Genomic DNA, 23,008 nt, shown 5'->3' on the forward strand with positions numbered 1-23,008 from the left:
GTATGGGTCCAAAGACTGAACCTCGTGGGAACCAAATGAAATCATTTCCCAGTTGAGTGATGAGTGAGAGCCTAATATTTATCTCTTTGCTAATGACACAGTTTCCATCCTGTCAGAGATATGCAAATCAAACCATTTTGCAGTATTTCATATTACACTGTAATATTTTGATCTAGTTGAAAGGATATTGTGATTTACACTGTCAAATGTCTTTGATTGATCATAAAATATAGCAGTTGCCTGTCATTTATTGTCCAATGAACTAACTACATTTTTGATCTATGTGTATGTAGCCTTCTCAGTACTGGAACACTTTAGACTTTGAAAGCATGTTATTTTTAGGCAGATGTTGAAAGTGGTAGTTAAATATGCAGAAAGGAGATTTACAAATAAACCTTACATTACAATGTAATCAGAGACTAAAATTCCTTATATATAAAGGGCAAAACAGTATACCAAATGCAGGTAAAATTGGTATAAATGTACACAGGGTGTATCAAAAAGAAACATCCGATTTAAAAAAATTCACAACTAATATCTTATTTGAGACACGTGCGTGAACAATTTATTGTTGGAAAGAGCAAACTCTCGAGTTTTGCATGGTTCCTGCTAAGTAGCAGCAGCTTGGGCCCACTTCTAGTAAAAATGATGCGGGGACAACAGAAAGCGTTTTGTGTTCTACATTTTGTGGAGTGCAGGTCAGTAATAACTGTTCAATGTGACTTTCGTACTAGGTATGGTGTGGATCCTCCTACATTACAGAGCATTGAACAATGGCATGAACGATTTCGAGATACAGGTTGTCTGTGTAAACACAAATCGCTGGGCCTTCCCCGAACGTCTGACACAGATGTCGATCGCATCGATCATAGTTTCACAAGGAGTCCGCAGAAATCCATTCGCCATGCAGCTCATAATATCTGCATGCTCCTGATGTTCATCTGCCGCGTATTGCTTCGACGTTGACACATGAAACCATACAAAATTCAGCTACTGCAAGCTCTTCATGAAGGTGACAAACAACAACGTGTGGAGTTCTGCAATATCGTTCTTGGCAAGGTGGAGGATGACAGTTTTCTTCCTTGTTTAGTGTTTAGTGACAAGGCACAATTCCATTTAAATGGAAAGGTGAACTGCTATAATGTGAGAATATGGGGTACGGAACAACCACATGAAGTTGTAAGGTGTCAAACGAATAACACACCTTTCACTGCATTCCTGAAACAGTTCCAGTTAACTCTATGTCTCACATGACACAATTATGTGAAATTGTACGAATTTTATTAATATGCAGATCTAATAAATAAGAAAGCATTTTGTGAAAATAGACCACTTCACACTAGTAACTGCATACAAGTAATTTCCTAAACCTGAGCTACGAGACACAGTTCTGAGGGAAGGAGAAATTTACGATAGCAATGCCCGTTACATGTAGGCTGACACCTTCACCGCAGGGCACCTAGGGGACAAAATGAGACGCTTGAGCTACTACATAGGCCGCCGGAAAAGCTGCCCCTTGTCCCTGCTTTTAACGAGGTCTTCGGAAAGCCTTTTTGCAGGATCACGGTGGGAGGTGCAAGATAAACGTCCGGAGAATCCCAACTCAAAACATTGGTTACTTGCATGCATTAAAACATGCATGAAAGAAAAATCTGGTTATCTCAGTATTAAATAGCAGAATTTAAGCTCTGCACTATGAAAGAAATGATGCCTGTGATGGGCAACAAAAACTCTAGTGGGTGGAGTTACAAGTAAGAAAACTGTTGATTGTTTGAGGAAGGCAACTCATGCCACACCGAGACGATTGCGAGAGGCATTATGTGAACAATTGTTCACAGGCTCATCTTAACTCGTAACGAGTTAAACTGCAAAGTCTCCTAGTTTGGAGAATCTCGCCGAGCACTGACAGTTAATGCTTGCAAGCGATTTAAGGACAATGGTGTACAAGCTATTCCAGCCAAATAGCGTGTACCATGCCACTTAGCTATGGAATAACTAGGAGTCTCGGCTTCACCGAAGATGTAGGACATGTATCAGGCTGGTGTTTAACGGTCGAGAGAGATTTGGAATAGATTCTCAGGTTCACAGCTCGATTTGACAGCCGCCACTGCCGCCACCGATGCAGGGTAATCACACGTGCTTGCACTTAGCCAGCAAGCAATATTCAATTGACACTCAGAACTGTGGTTGTCTCCATCTCTCCTAATTTTTGTACATTCAGCCAGGACCTGTAGTTAAACACATTCACGATTGTCGGGCATAATTGAAGCAGAAATGCGAGATATCGGATGTAATGAAAAGAATTGATCGGCCAGTGTAGGGCGTTTTATACTGTGGATTTGTTGAATTGTTTTAACTGTGTGCTTTTTGATTGTTCTTTACCGATCCTCATTCAATTTTGGGTATTTTTATTCTACATTTTAGCGTAGTTGATATCTCTGGCCCCAATTGTATATCATATATTTGTATTTTTATCGACCCCCAGACTTGGTCATAAACTATCTTACCATTATAATAGTTAGGAACTTCGCTTCACAGTTGTGAACACCCAATGTCAATATTTTAGCATCCTGTATGTAATTTTGCTAATATTGCTATGTTATGAAGTCGTACTAAGAGTAAAAATAAACATTAATAATGAAAATCTAAGATTTGAATGTTTGCTGACACACAGTTATGCCTGAACCAGTACACTAATTTCTGTTAGCAATAACGTTTCCTTTACAGGGAGTGTAGTGGAACTGGCATTTGAGATCATTGATTACATCACTGTCTGTACTGTTGCACACTTCTGAACTCTGCATGCGTTAGATGGTATCTTTCTACCTTGCAGGCCATAGATTCAACACTAAATTCCTAAAACACTCACAGAGCCTCCTTGAGCAATTTTGGTATGAAGATAGATCAGAACCAGTCACACACATGTTAGGAAGTTGTACAAAATGAAAGGACTCTCCAAAATTAATGTGTTTTGTGCAGTTTCATGGGAAAAGGTGTATGCTTAAGAACTTTCTTCTCTCACAGTTGAAGCTTGAGTTGAACGACTTCATTTACCAACAGGATAGGGCACCGCCACACTGGCATCTGCAAGTGCGGGAATTTTTAAATCAAGGGATTACTGGATGATGGCTCGGTTGCACTGGACCAAATGATCCAGCATCACATTACTGGCCGCCAAGGTCACCGGAAGTGACCATGTGTTTATTTCTTGTGGGGACGCTGTACATGTGCCTCTGTTACCAACAATAATGAATGAACTGAGACATCGCGTAACAGCAGCTGTGGAAGCTGTAACTCTGGACATGCTCGCTACAGTGTGGGAACAGTTTGAATACCGCATTAACATATGCCGTGAATCTTAGGGTGGGGGGGGGGCATACTGAACACCTATAAAAAGGTATGAAAAAAAACTTTCTTAGCTTCCTGTTCATCGAAAAACAAAATTCATTGTATGTGTTTATTAGTTTCAGGAATATATATTTGCCAAATCTGCTAATTATTTTTGATACACCCTGCACATAAAAGTCACAAGCCACAGAACTGGGCATGATGCAGAGTATATCCTACCATACTGGCGTATGCTGGCACCAGCACACCATGCAGCAGAGAGGTTACGGGAGTATCGTTAGAGGCCAACGACAAGACTCCCTGGAATCATGCCGCCAAAGCTCTCTCAGCCGCCAGTATTTAGGATCGCTGCTGTGGACCAGAGAGCCAGTTTCAGCCAGTCAGTCAGTTAGTTCGAGCCTGTTTCGTCAGTTAGTTCGAGTCCCTACGCCATGGAGTTCCAGCGTGTCACTGAGACAGAGCCACAGGTTTAGAGTCTATCACAGAGACCGGCAGCCCATAGCAACATCGTAGAGAATATAACGGACTTCTAGTTAAACAGCATTGAGGCTACGTGGACAAAAGAGAATTTGTACCACAGCACATGGAAACTCAAAGTTAAGTAGTTCTTTGTTTATGAATAAAGAAGCCAGTTATTAATTGCGTGCAGTTTGTGCTATAGAACGAGGATACCAGCCACCAACCAACATCTTCTCCTTGCTTCCCACTGTACAGCTCTACCGAGACAATGACATTACGTAAAGCGGCAAAGAGAATACAACACTTCCCTAACCTGTTCGCGTACCGAGGGAGGGAAAATGACTCCCTGTATGTCTCTGTACGTGCCCCAATCCCTCTTATCTTATTCTCATGGGCCGTAAGGGAGATATAAATAGGTGCAAAGATAATGGTAACATAGTTTTCTTCGAATACAGATTCTCTAAATGTACTTAGTAGCGTTTCACAAGTACTACGTCATCTTTTTCACAAGGATTTATATTTACGTTCCTTGAGCATTCCTTGTACACTATGCTATGGACTACATCATGCTTTTACGATCCTAACAGCGTCATTGCATGCGTACAGCGTCTGTAATCAAGAGCAGTTGACAACAAATCCAAACATTGGACAAATTTTCTAGAACTGGTCACAGAAGCGCTTTTACACGATTCGCTTCGTAGATGCATTTATTTTTCCCACAAACCTTCCAACAAATATAAGTCTTCCATTTTCCTTAACTAATACTGATATTAGGTGATCACCAAATTTAATTTTGTTCGTATTACTATTATCTCTAAATACGTACACTATGTGATGTGCTGAAGATGTTCACAGGTAATCTTGTAATCAGATGCCGTAGGAGTTCTTTCTCGTTGTTGTAGGCGTTTTTATGTTTATCCAGATTTAAAGGCCACTGTCATTCATTACACCAAGTGGTAATCTTACCTACCTCCTTGTGATATTCCCTACAACTCAGTTTTCCTTTCTAAACGGCATCATCAGGAAACAGTCTCATAGTGCTGCTGATTCTTTCTGGTAACAGGTTTAGATATAGGAGAAACATTAGCGATTCTATTACGACTCCTTGGGCCACATTCGATTACTTTTTTTATATGAAACTTTCGCCGTTCAGTACAACCGACAGGGTTATATTAGTCAAATGTTCCTCGAACCAATCACATATTTCCGAGGACACTGCGTGTGATCATATATTGGTTTGCAATGGGGGATCAGGTAGGACTTCGCACACCTTATGGAAATCAATGTTTATCAATAAAGCAAACTGTCTTTCACATCAATGGTGAAAGAGACAACAAAGGAACTTTACTTAAAAGGGCTGTTAAAATGCCGTATTCAGCGCACTTTCTACACGTATGCAGTGAAATATTAGTTAGATGAAACAGAGTAGTGGTTTAGTAAACAAAATAATATATAACAAATAATTAATAATAAAAGTGCCACTCTCATTCCACAAACTATTTTCGCACACTTATTGCTTTCATTTTTATTTCATCAAAAAACTTAAACCAAAACTCTGCGATGGATAACACAAGCACCTTGTCCTCATTCTGAGCTGAACTTCACGCTCGCTATTGTGGGATGCTGGCTCAGTGTTTCAAGCGAGCAAATAGGAAGTTGCAGTAAACAAACGTCATCCTCGTCGTCCTGTTGCCAGCATGTAGTGTGTGTGTACTTCGTGCGATAATTGTTGTTGATAAACAAATGAACTGTATAGCACTAGCTTAGCTACATGCTGGCTAGCTAGCTACTTGCAGGAATGTATCGAGACGACCATACTCTGCTGTAGGAATAAACCGAATAACTTTGCGTTGTTGTTGACAGAATGGCCTCGTATTCGAGAGGCTGTAGGCCTTAAGCCTCTCCGATATTCGGATTCAGGTTTTCCGTGATTTCTCTAATTACATCAGGTTAATAGCGCGATAGTACGATAACGCCATGGCTGACTATCTGTCCGATCTGACTGCGGATCTTTGGTACAGAGCCGAGTGGAGGGTCTGAATCAGAGGCTGAGACGGTTCTGCGACCGTGTGGGCTGCAGATTCCTCGACTTGCGCCATAGGGTGGTGGGGTTTCGGGTTCCGCTGGATAGGTCAGGAGTCCACTACACGCAACAAGCGGCTACACGGGTAGCAGGGGTTGTGTGGCGTGGGCTGGGCGGCTTTTTTAGGTTAGATGGCCTTGGGCAAGTACAGTAAGGGCAACAGCCTCAACGGGTGCAGGGCAAAGTCAGGACATGCGGGGACCAAGCAGCAATCGGTATTGTAATTGTAAACTGTCAAAGCTGCGTTGGTAAAGTACCGGAACTTCAAGCGCTGATAGAAAGCACCGAAGCCGAAATCGTTATAGGTACAGAAAGCTGGTTGAAGCCAGAGATATATTCTGCCAAAAATTTTACAAAGGTACAGACAGTGTTTAGAAAGGATAGATTGCATGCAACCGGTGGTGGAGTGTTCGTCGCTGTTAGTAGCAGTTTATCCTGTAGTGAAATAGAAGTGCATAGTTCCTGTGAATTATTATGGGTGGAGGTTACACTCAACAACCGAGCTAGGTTAATAATTGGCTCCTTTTACCGACCTACCGACTCAGCAGCATTAGTGGCAGAACAACTGAGAGAAAATTTGGAATACATTTGACATAAATTTTCTCAGCATGTTATAGTCTTAGGTGGAGATTTCAATTTACCAGATATAGACTGGGACACTCAGATGTTTAGGACGGGTGGTAAGGACAGAGCATCGAGTGACATTATACTGAGTGCACTATCCGAAAATTACCTCGAGTAATTAAACAGAGAACCGACTCGTGGAGATAACATCTTGGACCTACTGATAACAAACAGACCCGAACTTTTCGACTCTGTATGTACGGTACAGGGAATCAGTGATCATAAGACCGTTGCAGCATCCCGGAATATGGAAGTTAGTAGGAATATAAAAAAGGGAGGAAGGTTTATCTGTTTAGCAAGAGTAATAGAAGGCAGATTTCAGACTACCTAACAGATCAAAACGAAAATTTCTGTTCCGACACTGACAATGTTGAGTGTTTATGGAAAAAGTTCAAGGCAATCGCAAAATGCGTTTTAGACAGGTACGTGCCGAGTAAAACTGTGAGGGACGGGAAAAACCCACCGTGGTACAACAACAAAGTTAGGAAACTACTGCGAAAGCAAAGAGAGCTTCACTCCAAGTTTAAACGCAGCCAAAACCTCTCAGACAAACAGAAGCTAAACGATGTCAAAGTTAGCGTAAGGAGGGCTATGCGTGAAGCGTTCAGTGAATTCGAAAGTAAAATTCTATGTACCGACTTGACAGAAAATCCTAGGAAGTTCTGGTCTTACGTTAAATCAGTAAGTGGCTCGAAACAGCATATCCAGACACTCCGGGATGATGATGGCATTGAAACAGAGGATGACACGCGTAAAGCTGAAATACTAAACACCTTTTTCCAAAGCTGTTTCACAGAGGAAGACCGCCCTGCAGTTCCTTCTCTAAATCCTCACACAAACGAAAAAATGGCAGATATCGAAATAATTGTCCAGGGAATAGAAAAGCAACTGAAATCACTCAACAGAGGAAAGTCCACTGGAACTGACGGGATACCAATTCGATTCTACACAGAGTACGCGAAAGAACTTGCCCCCCTTCTAACAGCCGTGTACCGCAAGTCTCTAGAGGAACGGAAGGTTCCAAATGATTGGAAAAGAGCACAGGTAGTCCCAGTCTTCAAGAAGGGTCGTCGAGCAGATGCGCAAAACTATAGACCTATATCTCTGACGTCGATCTGTTGTGGAATTTTAGAACATGTTTTTTGCTCGAATATCATGTCGTTTTTGGAAACCCAGAATCTACTATGTAGGAATCAACATGGATTCCGGAAACAACGATCGTGTGAGACCCAACTCACTTTATTTGTTCATGAGACCCAGAAAATATTAGATACAGGCTCCCAGGTAGATGCTATTTTTCTTGACTTCCGGAAGGCGTTCGATACAGTTCCGCACTGTCGCCTGATAAACAAAGTAAGAGCCTACGGAATATCAGACCAGCTGTGTGGCTGGATTGAAGAGTTTTTAGCAAACAGAACACAGCATGTTGTTATCAATGGAGAGACGTCTACAGACGTTAAAGTAACCTCTGGCGTGCCACAGGGGAGTGTTATGGGACCATTGCTTTTCACAATATATATAAATGACCTAGTAGATAGTGTCGGAAGTCCCATGCGGCTTTTCGCGGATGATGCTGTAGTATACAGAGAATTTGCAGCATTAGAAAATTGTAGCGAAATTCAGGAAGATCTGCAGCGGATAGGCACTTGGTGCAGGGAGTGGCAACTGACCCTTAACATAGACAAATGTAATGTATTGCGAATACATAGAAAGAAGGATCCTTTATTGTATGATTATATGATAGCGGAACAAACACTGGTAGCAGTTACTTCTGTAAAATATCTGGGAGTATGTGTGCGGAACGATTTGAAGTGGAATGATCATATAAAATTAATTGTTGGTAAGTCGGGTACCAGGTTGAGATTCATTGGGAGAGTGCTTAGAAAATGTAGTCCATCAACAAAGGAGGTGGCTTACAAAACACTCGTTCGACCTATACTTCAGTATTGCTCATCAGTGTGGGATCCGTACCAGATCGGGTTGACAGAGGAGGTAGAGAAGATCCAAAGAAGAGCGGCGCGTTTCGTCACAGGGTTATTTGGTAACCGTGATAGCGTTACGGAGATGTTTAACAAACTCAAGTGGCAGAATCTGCAAGAGAGGCGCTCTGCATCGCGGTGTAGCTTGCTGTCCAGGTTTCGAGAGGGTGCGTTTCTGAATGAGGTATCGAATATATTGCTTCCCCCTACTTATACCTCCCGAGGAGATCACGAATGTAAAATTAGAGAGATTAGAGCGCGCACGGAGGCTTTCAGACAGTCGTTCTTCCCGCGAACCATACGCGACTGGAACAGGAAAGGGAGGCCCGTAAAGTGCCCTCCGCCACACACCGTTGGGTGGCTTGCGGAGTATAAATGTTGATGTAGATGTAGAACAGTACCTGTGAGCATGTAAAAGCCTGTATATATGAATTACATTTTTCTTTGAGGAACTGCAATACCTTGACTTCTCAGTACCTTTGTAAAACGATCCAGAGGTTAATGAAACTACTACTACAACGATCTTCTTCTTCTCTTTCTGCAATTTCCGTATTAGGCCAGTTGTGATATCTGACGGTCCCATCAAATGGTTCAAATGGCTCTGAGCACTATGGGACTTAACATCTGAGGTCATCAGTCCCCTAGATCTCAGAACTAATTAAACCTAACTAACCTAAGGACACCACATACATCCACGCCCGAGGCAGGATTCGAACCTGCGACCGTAGCGGTCGCGCGTTTCCAGACTGTAGCGCCTAGAACCGCTCGGCCACACCGACCGGCACGGTCCCTTCTTTTCTTGGTGTGCCAGGATATCTCTTTCCCTTTGGTTTCAGTTCTTTGTCGTACGTGGTAATATCTGTGGACCTTATCTGTCTTTTCATCCATTTTTTTCTTTCACACTCAAGATTTCCCACTCTTCATTTTGTATTTTATCTATTCTTTTACATACCTTCACCACTCTAAGAAAGCTCGTTTCTATTCCATATATTTGTTTTTCTTGTCTTTTATCAATATCCACGATTCACTTAAATATGATAGGATTGACAATGGGGTTGTTTTATATAATTTGAGCCGTGTTTCTTTCCATGTTAATATGCTTTAAAACTGTATTAACTTTTCCACAGAAACATTCAAATCTATTTAACTTAATTTTCATGTATTTGTACGTTTTGAATCCAAAAAAGGTAATATATTTTTTCTTGTTTAATTGTTTTTTTATGTAATATCTTAGTTCTCAATCAATATTTTGCACAAAATTCATTGACTTACATTTAGTAGAAGATATTTGCTAGAATATATTCTTATACTGTACTAGCTGTCATTTGCGGCTGCGCCCGCATGTCAGTAGTTTTGTTAAGATGAATGATGCTGATTGAGTAACCTACTGTATATGCGATAACGTCATCTGCCCTAACATGTCTGCCTGTTCGGACAAGCATATCTTGTGATGTCCTATACGCCGTAGCTACACATTATACAACGTGTATTTTATGTAACAAATTTACTATCATGATTTATGTTCATTGATGTAAAAAATTATGTACATTTCTCTACTGGGCCCTATTAGGGGTGGATTTCTTTTAAACTTTATAATGCAGCCTATGTGCTTCCTCGGGTTTCAAGCTACCTCCATGCCAAACTTCACCGATATCAGTTCAGCGCCACTGTCGTGAAAACGTAACGGATGGATTTACTTTCGCACTTGTTGTATTATAGTGTTGAAGAATAGATTAAACACGTTGAGGATTGTATTCATTACCTTGAATAGTATTATGTACGACATATCAGCTAATTAAAGATTTTCGCAGATACGATACGGTTCGAAAGTCAAAGAATAAATAGCTTTTTCGAAGAGTACGTCTTTTTCCTTTCTGTGGATTGTAATACTTATTTTACTACAGTCTTTGAGATCTTGCACTAAACAGTTTCAATATATACCGATGGCACCTTTTTTACGTACTGTTTTCTAAGTCACACTGTCAGTGTTAAGTGCGTGGCGAGTCTTTTGCTCTCAGATAACAGCTTCGTTGGAGGATCTCAAATCACGTAGTTTTCTTGTTGGAAGACAGTTAGCCATTACATTTCTAGTTTGGTTCTGGTTGTAAACCGGAGGGCCACTTCTGAGGTTGCAAGCTGTTCAGATGAAATTGTCTTTCTGTGATGGAGAGAATAGTTATTACTAGGTACAAGATGTCTGGCAAGAACAATTCAGTTTATATTCAGTGCTGAAGTAAAGACTTCTGTTTGTGGACGCTGGCTTTATTTACTGGTATCATTTTGCTTTCAAGCATATGGTGGTGTATCTCCGCACTTTGGAATAGGTGCACATGTGTTATGAATGCGTAAGTGATTGGAAGCTTGTTACTGTATCAGTTATAATTTCATTTAATTCCGTACTATGTTAAATTCATCGATGTTACGTACATGACGTATAAGTTGACTTTTTGGATTGACAGTTCCAGCTGAATATCTGATGAGGTTATGTAGGTCTGCATGGATGAGTGTTTGTTAGATTATCCGTATGAAGCTGTAAACTGTCTTTTATGCCTTTAAAGGTGAATTGATTCCCTGCTGAAATCACTTTCTGCGTTCTTATTTTGCTGGAATATATTATCCCGTATACTTGATTCATTTAAATACGCCACGCCAGTGAGTCGCCATGTTGTCATTCTACTTAAAGTCCAGTATGTATTCACGGTCTCTTTAACAAATAGTCACTCAGTTGAAGAGTAGACAGTGAGAACTATATATAATAATCGGTAGAATCTTAAAGCGTGGTAGCTAGCTTTCCGGGAATGAATAAGGTAAGGCTATGTATGACGCATTGCTGGTTGTTGTGGAAGACTTATTACACTGCTTCACTGAACTGCTACGATAATATGTCTGATAGAAAGTTAACCACTCATTCCAAGATGGATTAGTATACACCCAGCTGGGAAAACTGCCCATTCCAGAGATGGAGTCTGTAGGCGGAAATCTAACACGTATTAAAAGTAAACTGTTACTTTCACGAAACAATTCACTCCTGTAACTTATATTTCTGTATGCTGGCCCATTTCTCCGATGCGCTGAATTTGTATAAGTGTGTTGAGTATTTCCATTTCGCATATGATTAAAGTATCTGAACTCATTTTATAACTTTGGTGAAACTAGTCGACATTTCATTACGTACCCACACAGCGTGACACACTAAAACAGTATTATCAGCATATCGAAAGAAGGTACTCCCACTAAACAACTTTGAACAAGTTACTGAGACTTTATTTAGAGCTAACGGATGATCAGAAGGAGCAGTTAAATAGAAGATTACGTAGTACTTGGAAGCTTTTTCTAAAATAAACAGCATCTTCAAAACTAAATTTCCGATTTATCTATGAAGCAAAGTTTGAAGAGCTATGTATATTACCGATTTTGATCTATTTAAGTTGGACATGATGTTTAAATGCTGAAAGAATTCAACAACAGACCAGGAAACCAAAATAAATGGATCACAGAACAAACTAGACTAGAAGACATAGTTATGAACATAATATAAATGAAATTGAGGTTGGAGGGACGTGTAACCAAGCGAATGGATGGTAGATGGACCAACGAAATTCTTTAGTAGATTTCAATAGCGTGATGATGACCTAATGACAAATGAGCTTGTGGCATTATAAAACTTCCAGGGCCAAAATTAATGCTTGAAGCTAAAGATCACAGTGCAAAGAAATGTCCAGATGAGGCCTTTATCGAGCAGTAGATGATAAACGGCTGTTGAAGATGACTAAGAAGCGGTATGAAATGCAACGAACACATAAAACGTGTAGTAAAAATATTGAATAAAAGATTTAAATTTGTAGTATCGATTCTGTGAAACCATGCTGCACCTATGGAGGAAACCGCATACAAGACGTAAGTGTGACCGTTCCTCGAATATTGGTCCGACGCTTGGAATATATGTCAGAAAACACGGCAGCAAACACCGAAGGAATTCAGGCACGCACTACTAAGATTGTAAAAGGTCGGTATAAACCATACGAAAGCGAGACAAAGGTACTGAGATTAATTTAAATGGTTTATTTGGAAGAAAATAGATGATGTCGTAGTGTAACACTGTTTGGTAAATTTAGAGAACCGGTATATGAACACGAATGTGCGACAGTGCTGCTGTCTCCAACAAACATCTCGCATAATAATCATGAGAATGACGTAAGAAAGATTAGGAAGCATTCGGCGGCATAGGAACTGCCCTCTCTCCATGCGCGAACGAAATAGTACAGAAAAAATACGTTGTTTTGAGACTGTGGTTGCGTAACAGGTTGAGAAGTGAAGGTGTTGTTCGCCGAGAAAAAAATTTCAAGCTCCAGCTTCAATTTTAGGTCCACGTGTAACTCCTCTATTTACCCGTTTCAGAAGTAGTAGAAAGATTAGAATCTACTTCTGGTAACTTGTCGTACCCAGCAAAGCAATATGGTAACATCATCTGTCATGCTATGACTGTTTTCTTTGATCTACTCTGTAAATCTGAGGCTGAAAAACTCTTTCTTTACATGTATTGCGAATTTAAAAATCAGTAGCGTGAATATTCTCATTCTAACTATATTCGATATGACAGCCTACAAACACAGAGTTTTATACTAATTGAGTAAGATTTTTATTAAAACGTTTACTATACAAAATGATGGTCTTGTCCTCCAAAACATTTTACTTTATCTGCTGATCAAATAACAGCATGAGTATGGTGTCAAATTAACTTGACAATTTGTTATTTAATAAATTGTTCTGGTATTTCATTAGCAATAATTACTTTCGTGAGCGAGCAATGCTGACCCTGTGGATCTGTGGAGAAGTTACTGTGGAGAGTACCGAGAGTATAATTTTCGGTTCCTTTACGTGCGACAGATGGAATGATGTTTAACTTCTTATTCTCTTTTGGTACGACGAAAGGAGATGTGAGAAACATTCTTTCGGTGAGAATTTCTCAAGGCGCGTCGAAGAGGTGAAATGCAGCCCGACTTCAACATTCTGAAATTGTGACGTGTTGGATAAGCTACCAGAGACCACTATTACGATAATTCTGGATTAGAATTTCGAGTGCTGTATGTGTGAGAAACAGGAGAGGCCAAGGAGCGCAGCGTATTGTGGTAAGTGGTTAAAGGAAGAGCGATGGCTTCACTCTGAAACTACGCTCAGAAGTTTTTGGAGTCATGAGAAAAGACATAATGTTTCACCCAGCATCTCCAGATATAGGCCTTCACGAGTCACAGCCAATGGAGATGAGGTCAATGAGGTTGTCTCCAAGAAAATACGGAAATCTCCATAACACATCCAAGATGTGTTTTTGCAGCTCATTTTCTAGATTAAATATAACACTACCCTTAATACTGAACTACAGGAATGGTTTACCGAAAACATTTCGCACATCTTATCATTATAACAACTTTTAACTGTATAGCGGTAACTACTGCACCCTTCAGACACGGCGACACCGTCTGTCACAAAGTACTTCTATCAAGTGTAAGTACTAAAACCGAAATCGCTCGTGAGGCTAGAACAGGAGATTCTGTTGAGTCAAGAAACTCTCAACATGATCTGGATGTTGTGTACTACCAGTTAAACGTAGTAAGGTTTCAGATCTCATCGAACTGTACAGCTCAAGTTGCCCTAATTTCATGTGAGTGGAAGCCTAACGCTATGTCCCCAGCGCAATAGACACTACGCTGACCAGATTTCGTTACAAATTAGTGGTTTCCGATAATAGACGAATTTTTTGTAAGAATGTGCCGAAACAAAGAACTAACTGAGTTGGTAGTGGGTATAACTGAAGGAGCTTACAGATGGAGCTTACAGAATGTTTGTAACATGAAAGGGAGAAAATACATAATATTTATTTACAGCTGAAATCTCATGCTAATGTCTCTTCCACAAATCCTGTTCGAGATGTTTCCCGACCTTGCAGACGTAACAAAAAATTCGTATATTTCTTCACTACTCATTAATTAAATACTTAACAACATGAGTGCTTCGATAAAACTTAATGATATTGCAATGAAACATCATCAAAACAAAGAGACTGCACCAGGCTATCTTACGTAGCTAGGATCACTGCACTGAAACTCTGACGAAGACAATTTTACATAGCTAGCATTCATGTTATAAGATGTACCTGACATCATATACACCAAATAGCTCTGCTCAGAAATTCTTCAGTGTAAAACGAATTGACCACCAATAAATTCCACAGGCTCCTCCTGCGAAACTCGCCTTTATTACTAGCTATAAAAATGGTTCAAATGGCTCTGAGCACTATGCGACGTAACTTCTGAGGTCATCAGTCGCCTAGAACTTAGAATTAATTAAACCTAACTAACCTTAGGACAGTACACACATCCATGCCCGAGGCAGGATTCGAACCTGCGACCGTAGCGGTAGCTCGGTTCCAGACTGTAGCGCCTAGAACCGCACGGCCACTCCGGCCGGCTACTAGCTATACCTTGTGTGATTGCTAAGTATGATGATCTATGATTATTGAAAATAAGTAGTTCTTAATAATGGCTATCTTTCTTGACCAAACTGAATAACTTTTAATCTTTATAAATATTGACACTTTATTCTTGAAAACAGTAATTTTGTGAAATATGATTGTATTATAATTATAATCATAGTAGAATGCACAAGCCAGCTATAAGTGTCATGTAATTTTCTTAATCCAACGTCAAGCAATTTTTGCAAGCTCTCATATTTAGTCTTTGATTTGTGATAGCCGAAGCTTTGGATCAGGATTTTCAATAGGGAACCGTAATAAATGTTATGAATTATACATCGACCAAACATGAGAATGTACTGCTCATACCACATTCATACAAAAATTTGCTTAAGGTAGACATTTGTCTTGGAAGACTCAATCTGTGTTCCGGCAGAAAATAGCACAACCTGTGTTATTCTTTATCATGGGATATTTGCAACATCAGTACAAACGTTGTAAAAGTGTTGGTGCTATTCTCTCTATCGTGTTGTTCGTAGATTAAATCGAATAACACAAAAAAATCGACAGCAGTTGTAAGCTGTTGACTAGATTTTAGTAAAAGGCAGAGTAGATATTTTTGATAACAGCCGCAAATCTATTTGTGTTCCATCACACTCACAACACGGGGAGTCAATAATCATGTTGTGATGCAAATATCTGGGAAAGGAACTGTGGTTAACTCTCATCCTTATTAATCATGCTTTTTGTCTTCTGTTTCCTTCAAACGAAGTATACCAAGGCTTTTTGCGAAAAGTCTGCCCATGAGTTAGCATCTTATAATTTGAGATTGATTCCTCCTGTCATATTCGTGAAAGGGTTATTGTTTAACGATACTGTTAATTTCGATTCACGACATTTTGAAATCATATATAAGGGATAATGGGAAATACTGGTTGGAATTATTATTTTATTAACTGTCCTCTGAGTCACGTGTGTCATATGTGCTTATGTGAAACATCACACTACACCCCCTGAAGTTGAATGTCTGATAAACCTGTGCAAGCCTCTGAAAACTGCTTCTAAAGGAATGAATTTGACCCTGTGACATTAAATTTAAGAATTTAAGGTCTGGCATTTAGCACAAGTTACTGCTGCTCCTAACTAATTGGAATAACGCAACTGACTTACATGAATAATTTTTGTACTGCTTAATAACGCATATGACTTACCGCGAATTTAAATTTAGTACTCATTTGAATCTGTTCTCGTAACATAAAATTTTGAAAGATAAATGGTGCTATTACTTGAAGCAAACATATTTTGTTCAATGAATAACATATATTCTTACCACATAAAAATGAGCAGATGATTTCAACAACTGCTGATAACGTTAAACATGAACCAAAAGCCCCATTAGAAAAAAAGAATGAATTTAATTGTATTAGTTGACGTTTGGTTAAACACTGAAAAAGTGGAAACAGAAATCCACAGATTACCTACTTCTTAATCATGAGACAAATTGTTCTTCCTGAGTAACCTTGGATATGCAGTACAGACGTTAACCAAAACTATGCATGGATTAAAGAGAAAAGAAAAAAGCTGTAGAGCAGAAAGAAATTGGATTTAGTCTTGCCACCTGACTCCCTTACTATGCTGGAGCTGAGCGATACTTCACCACAGTGAGTGATTGTACTGCTGCATTGTGGTCGACACTGGTCGTGGTACATTTTACATACCGTTCAGACTCTCACGTTGGAAATTATGCAGCTTCACATTCCTCCTCTTACTATCATTTCTTGCAGGCCTCTGACAGTCATAGAACAGAGCATAGTGCAGAGAGTCTGGACCACAAAAGGAGAAAAATTTGTCTCTAATCCCAGGTGTTGTTATAGTTTTACGCTTGCCAGGGAAGTGTCTCCTACCGCCCCGCAAATATCATGGCGTTAGAGCCAATCAGTATTTCTTTATCTACATAACTCTAAAGTCACAGCATTTTGACACCCGGTTCGGAGTTTCTCTAGAAAGAGCAAAATTAAACAACGGGGGTCAGTGGAGGAATTCCGCTGGCTCTCGGCTCAAATTGTAAAATTTTGACTTCTTAGAGCGCCACCTCACCAGCGCGCGGTGGGACACGTTCTTTGCTCCCTGCACTGCAGCAAACTGCGACAAAAAAGCTTGTTTCAGATTTTCGCCAGGCCTGAAGTCTGTTGTATGTTTCAGAGGCGGGAACGACATTCTACATGTGGCCGCGCCCTGACTGTGACTCTCTGCGAAACTGTAGTGTTTGTTCCAACGGGTAGTGTCACACATATAGAGCCCAACCACGCTGGCGGCCGTAAAGATATTTATCTGAAGGCCGAGGGCTTGCCATTAATTACTGACCCGTTTGAGACTTGCCTTCTTGTTCAATTCTGGCAAAGTCTGCTCTACAGCGTGGCAGACTCATTACAACTAAAAGGTGAACTACAATTAGCCTAAGAAAAATGGAAAGAAGGTTAGCAACTCAAAAAATAAAGAGAATAAGAATGAGCAAATATATGCAACTCATTGACTACTCATATTAGAAACACAGCAGATTTGCATAGCCTCTTGATTTAATGCTCTATTAGGCACTTAAAAGGGTAGTTTTAATGAATTAAACTAAAGAACAGTGTGTACACATGTGAAATTTTTCAGCATGTTCATTGCTTCTTTGGCCAGTCTGTCCACAAGCTTATTGAATATTATTAATATGTTTTTCATCACCTACATGAATTCTATATATATATCTGCTAAATGCAATTATTATGTTTTGCTTTTATTTATTTATTCATTTATTTTTGCATTTCTTCCTCTATATCCAGAAAAAATTGATGAAGTACCCGTATCATACTGGACAACTGCAACCATTGAAGTATGTCATAGTATCTGATATGATTAGAAGCTTCTAAGGTGAGACTTTTCTACCATATAATACTACTGCCTGAATAGTATAAACACCTCTGGAGAAGACAGACATTCCTTTGTGAGGTGGTAACCAGTGTTTCAGCAGAAAATCGCACAACGTATGTTATTCTCTTTTCTGGAACAATGCAAGATCAGTCCAAATTTTGTAAAAGTCTTGACACTTTTTGTGAATCGACATAAATATTTCCTCGGTATGTTACCGCCCCATATTGTATAAAACTTGTAACACCCCACCCGTCACTTTGCTGGTTTTGGTGTGTGTTCACCCCAACTAATTGACTAACAGATCAACAGAGAGTGCAAAACAGCCACAATATCGGATAACGCAAAAAAGTAATATGGCCCTGTGACTCCTGATTGAACTGCAGTGGCAGTGTTGACATTACTTTATTCAGAACTGATCACTTTCAAACTTTCAATTAAAAAGGGATGCACATTGATGTTATATTCAGCTATTGAACACCGGATGCAAATGTTGAACCTAAAATTAATTAAGAAAGTGACTTGGGATTTCAACTACTTAATTGAAAACAGATGTACTCGATTAGCACAAATTTATTTTAACTCCCGACCTTCAATCATCACATTACAAGACTCTCCTATTGAGCAGTGGTAATAAATAGCGTTTGCGTGGAGTAAAGCGCGATAACTCAAAAGTAATTCGTATCGACTCACCCAGGCATAATGCGAAGTGCGAGAAGAATTCTACAATGCATGGCCCATGAAACCCCCCGTGGAAACTTTGCCGACGTGATCCAACAAATTAATCAGTGGCCGGAGCGTGCGTAATATCACCGAATACAGCGTGGCAGAGCGGCGTCGTTTTGTGGATGTCGGCCTACCTCCTGGTGCTGCAAGGCTGCGCTCGTCTATTCACTCCTAGCTATCTTGCTCAGTACATAGCTGAACTAAAACTTCCTATCTCCAAGGCCAATCGTTCCATTTGCTAAATCCTAAACTGCAGAGATTCTCACTCTTTCTCAGGCAAGCTGAGTAAAGAACGCCACGTCCGCACTCTAGGCAAGCTGGGAACGGAAGACCTCTACAGAGACTTCTCACAGTCCGCTATTCGCCTCAGTTTCCCCTCCAGCAAAATCACTTACGCCAATTGCAATGCAAGTTGCGTTAATTATGCGTCGCTTCCCAGTGCCGACCAATGCCTGCTCTGGGAAGTGAACAAATTCCCACAAAATTTCCGTGCCTCTCAACTTCTGCTATTTCGCTCCTCCCAGGCCACCCATCAAGGATAGTGTCTGCACAAACACCAATTTTTCCGGAATTCTGACTCACAGGAGAGTACTTCAAATTCCTTGGTCCTACATTCCCATCGGAGCCCGCCGTATTTCATGCTGCCGCTCTTCACCTGCTTTACTTCAGGCTCTGCGGACCGTGAATTCAGTGTGAAGTTGCTATAGTCACGAACATGCATATTTTGATGTCTGTTGACCGCTCCACCGTAGCTTTGTGCCGCTTTCTCGCATGTTTCACAGAAAATGGGACGACGGACATTTATCAACAGGCGTACAAGTTCTCTGTCAGTTTCCCGGTACACTAGCATGGAGTCGGGGTCAACCACCCACTCACTGTCACTCATCTTAAGGCGACTGGAGGCCGTGCCCCGTTACTGCTTTCTCAGAGCTTGAGCCACCCTAAGCTGCCTATTGTCGCTACCCGTAGCCACTGCCCTGGCAGCCACGGTCAATCCTGAGTACTTCCCTGGGGTAAACTAGCCTCTAGTAAATCGACGCATTTCCCCAAAGTTCTCATGTCGTGTGAATTACTTTAAAATCTTCACCCAACAATGATTATTCCAGTATGTCCATACTATGAGGGCAGTTCAATAAGTAATGCAACACATTTTTTTTCTGAAACAGGGTTGTCTTATTCAGCATTGAGATACACCAGGTTATTCCCCAATCTTTTAGCTACACAACACTATTTTTCAACGTAATCTCCATTCAATGCTACGGCCTTACGCCACGTTGAAATGAGGGCCTGTATGCCAGCACGGTACCATTCCACTGGTCGATGTCGGAGCCAACGTCGTACTACATCAATAACTTCTTCATCATCCGCGTAGTGCCTCCCACGGATTGCGTCCTTCATTGGGCCAAACATATGGAAATCCGACGGTGCGAGATCGGGGCTGTAGCGTGCATGAGGAAGAACAGTCCACTGAAGTTTTGTGAGCTCCTCTCGGGTGCGAAGACTTGTGTGAGTTCTTGCGTTGTCATGAAGAAGGAGAAGTTCGTTCAGATTTTTGTGCCTACGAACACGCTGAAGTCGTTTCTTCAATTTCTGAAGAGTAGCACAATACACTTCAGAGTTGATCGTTTGACCATGGGGAAGGAATCGAACAGAGTAACCCCTTCAGTGTCCCAGAAGACTGTAACCATGACTTTACCGGCTGAGGGTATGGCTTTAAACTGTTTCTTGGTAGGGGAGTGGGTGTGGCGCCACTCCATTGATTGCCGTTTTGTTTCAGGTTCGAAGTGATGAACCCATGTTTCATCGCCTATAACAATCTTTGACAAGAAATTGTCACCCTCAGCCACATGACGAGCAAGCAATTCCGCACAGATGGTTCTCCTTTGCTCTTTATGGTGTTCGGTTAGACAACGAGGGACCCAGCGGGAACAAACCTTTGAATATCCCAACTGGTGAACAATTGTGACAGCACTACCAACAGAAATGTCAAGTTGAGCACTGAGTTGTTTGATGGTGATCCGTCGATCATCTCGAACGAGTGTGTTCGCACGCTCCGCCATTGCAGGAGTCACAGCTGTGCACGGCCGGCCCGCACGCGGGAGATCAGACAGTCTTGCTTGACCTTGCAGCGATGATGACACACGCTTTGCCCAACGACTCACTGTGCTTTTGTCCACTGCCAGATCACCGTAGACATTCTGCAAGCGCCTATGAATATCTGAGATGCCCTGGTTTTCCGCCAAAAGAAACTCGATCACTGCCCGTTGTTTGCAACGCACATCCGTTACAGACGCCATTTTAACAGCTCCGTACAGCGCTGCCACCTGTCGGAAGTCAATGAAACTATACGAGACGAAGCGGGAATGTTTGAAAATATTCCACAAGAAATTTCCGGTTTTTTCAACCAAAATTGGCCGAGAAAAAAAATGTGTTGCATTACTTATTGAACTGCCCTCGTATACCATCTACAAGATGCATTGTGCCTTGTCAGTCATTTTGTTCAGCCCTACTGTTCGCTCAACGTGAGTTAGGTGATCTTCAACGACTTAATGTAAGGGGCATGGTTCTTGCCATCTTACAAACTACTACTGGAGAAAACCAACGTTTCGGCCACGACTGCAGCGGCCTTGTATGTCTACTGGTACGTTCTAGCTATAGAGTGTCCCTTATATTTTGTTATTACTATTCACTGCGCATGCCATTACGTTATAATTTTAAAAAGATGGTTCATTCCATTGGTCGCTTAAGGAAGAAGGAGAGGAAACTTTGTTTTAACAGGTAACTACTGTGGAGGGAGAGCGTAACCTCTCTTATCTATTTGCTCTTGTATTATGTGTCATTCGTGGTCACCCACGAATGAGAAGTTAGCTCCTGTTTACCAAATGCTGGACGTTGGCCGCACGGCGGGAGTTAGTCGCCGGTAGTACTCGCGCCTCGTGTTGACAGTGCATAATAGCATGCGCAGTGAACAGTAATAACAAAATACAAGGGACACTGCATAGCTAGAACGCACCAGTAGACTCAGAAGAAGGCCGCTGCAACCCTGGGCGAAACGTTGGTTTTCTCCAGCAGAAGTTTTATACAATATGGCGCAGTACCATACAAAGAAAACTTTTATGTCGGCTTACTCTGGCTGCTGAAGCCTAAGCAATTACAATTCGTGAATGTTATTTCAAATTCGTAGGCACAGGTGGACTAAAGCATTGTCTATGTGGCGGACTGATGCTGCTCAGTTGGAGATAAGTGTAGAGTACAGATGCTGGTACTGGTGAGTAGGTAGTAAGTCGTTTGAGATGTGTGATAGTGATGCATGTTTGGATAGGGAACTATTGGCTGAGTAGTAGATCACATCTAACACATTTTATCGTATCTGCAGTTTCGACAGTTTCCAGAAATTGGTGCATCTGCTCATTTGGTCTACCGAGGAAGAATTTCTACGCTATATCAGTCTTTTAAATATCAGTGTCCTTCACGTAGTTTCCAATAGCAAGGCTTGCGTAGACGTGGACACATTGCACCGAGACGCATTCGGAAGCAGTTCAACTGTTCAATGTGTAGCTTTCCAGGATTAGCTTGATGTCTCCATGGTAGGATGTATTACTGAAGGCCATTCCAGAGTGTACGAAAGTCCCACGATCGAAACTATTGACTGAACCGCCAATTAGAGCGGTTCACAAACAACAACTCAAGTACACATGTTATTCCAAAACGTTATCGTGGAAGTAGGGGCCAGGAGGTGCTGGTGAAATAACACACACTGCTAAGTTGCTATAGTCACGAACATGCACCTCTGTTGACCGCTCCACCGTAGCTTTGCGCGGCTTTCTCGCATGTTTCACAGAAAGGCTATTTTAAAAGGCTTTCTCTTTAATAAATTTTTAAGTCTGGCAATTTCAAAAACAATTTCGAATAGCTGTCAAATTTTCTTTATGAAAAGGAGATTGCTAGGTATGACGTTAACAACTTCCCAATAATAAGATTTTAAACTTGTTATATCTATAAGAGAACAATTCCTTAAAAAAACACTTTTAAGTGGCTAGTTTGTACCAAAGCTAAAAGAGTTGTCTCTCGCCAGTTAAATAACTTATATTACACTTGTCTTTGCTACAAGATAAATATGAATAAGCCAGCACACAAACCTTCACATTAAAGGCAGTTCCCAATGTAGCAAGGGCGGTGCCTGCACAGACTCCGAACCACAGAGACACGCGACACCGACCTTCAATCACCCAATCGAGGTGTGAATGAAACGGCCCGACCAAGAAACAATTACCACATTCCCGCGGACGGGCAAACGAAAACTGTGGAGGGAAGACCCCAACAAAACCACTGGTGAAGAAACTCATACACTACACTAGAACTAGAAAAACCCCTTTTATATATAACTCTGTTACATCAAAACGGTACTCA

The sequence above is a fragment of the Schistocerca americana genome, chromosome 5 (genome assembly GCF_021461395.2).
Source record: "Schistocerca americana isolate TAMUIC-IGC-003095 chromosome 5, iqSchAmer2.1, whole genome shotgun sequence".
In the NCBI taxonomy this organism is placed as follows: Eukaryota; Metazoa; Arthropoda; class Insecta; order Orthoptera; family Acrididae; genus Schistocerca; species Schistocerca americana.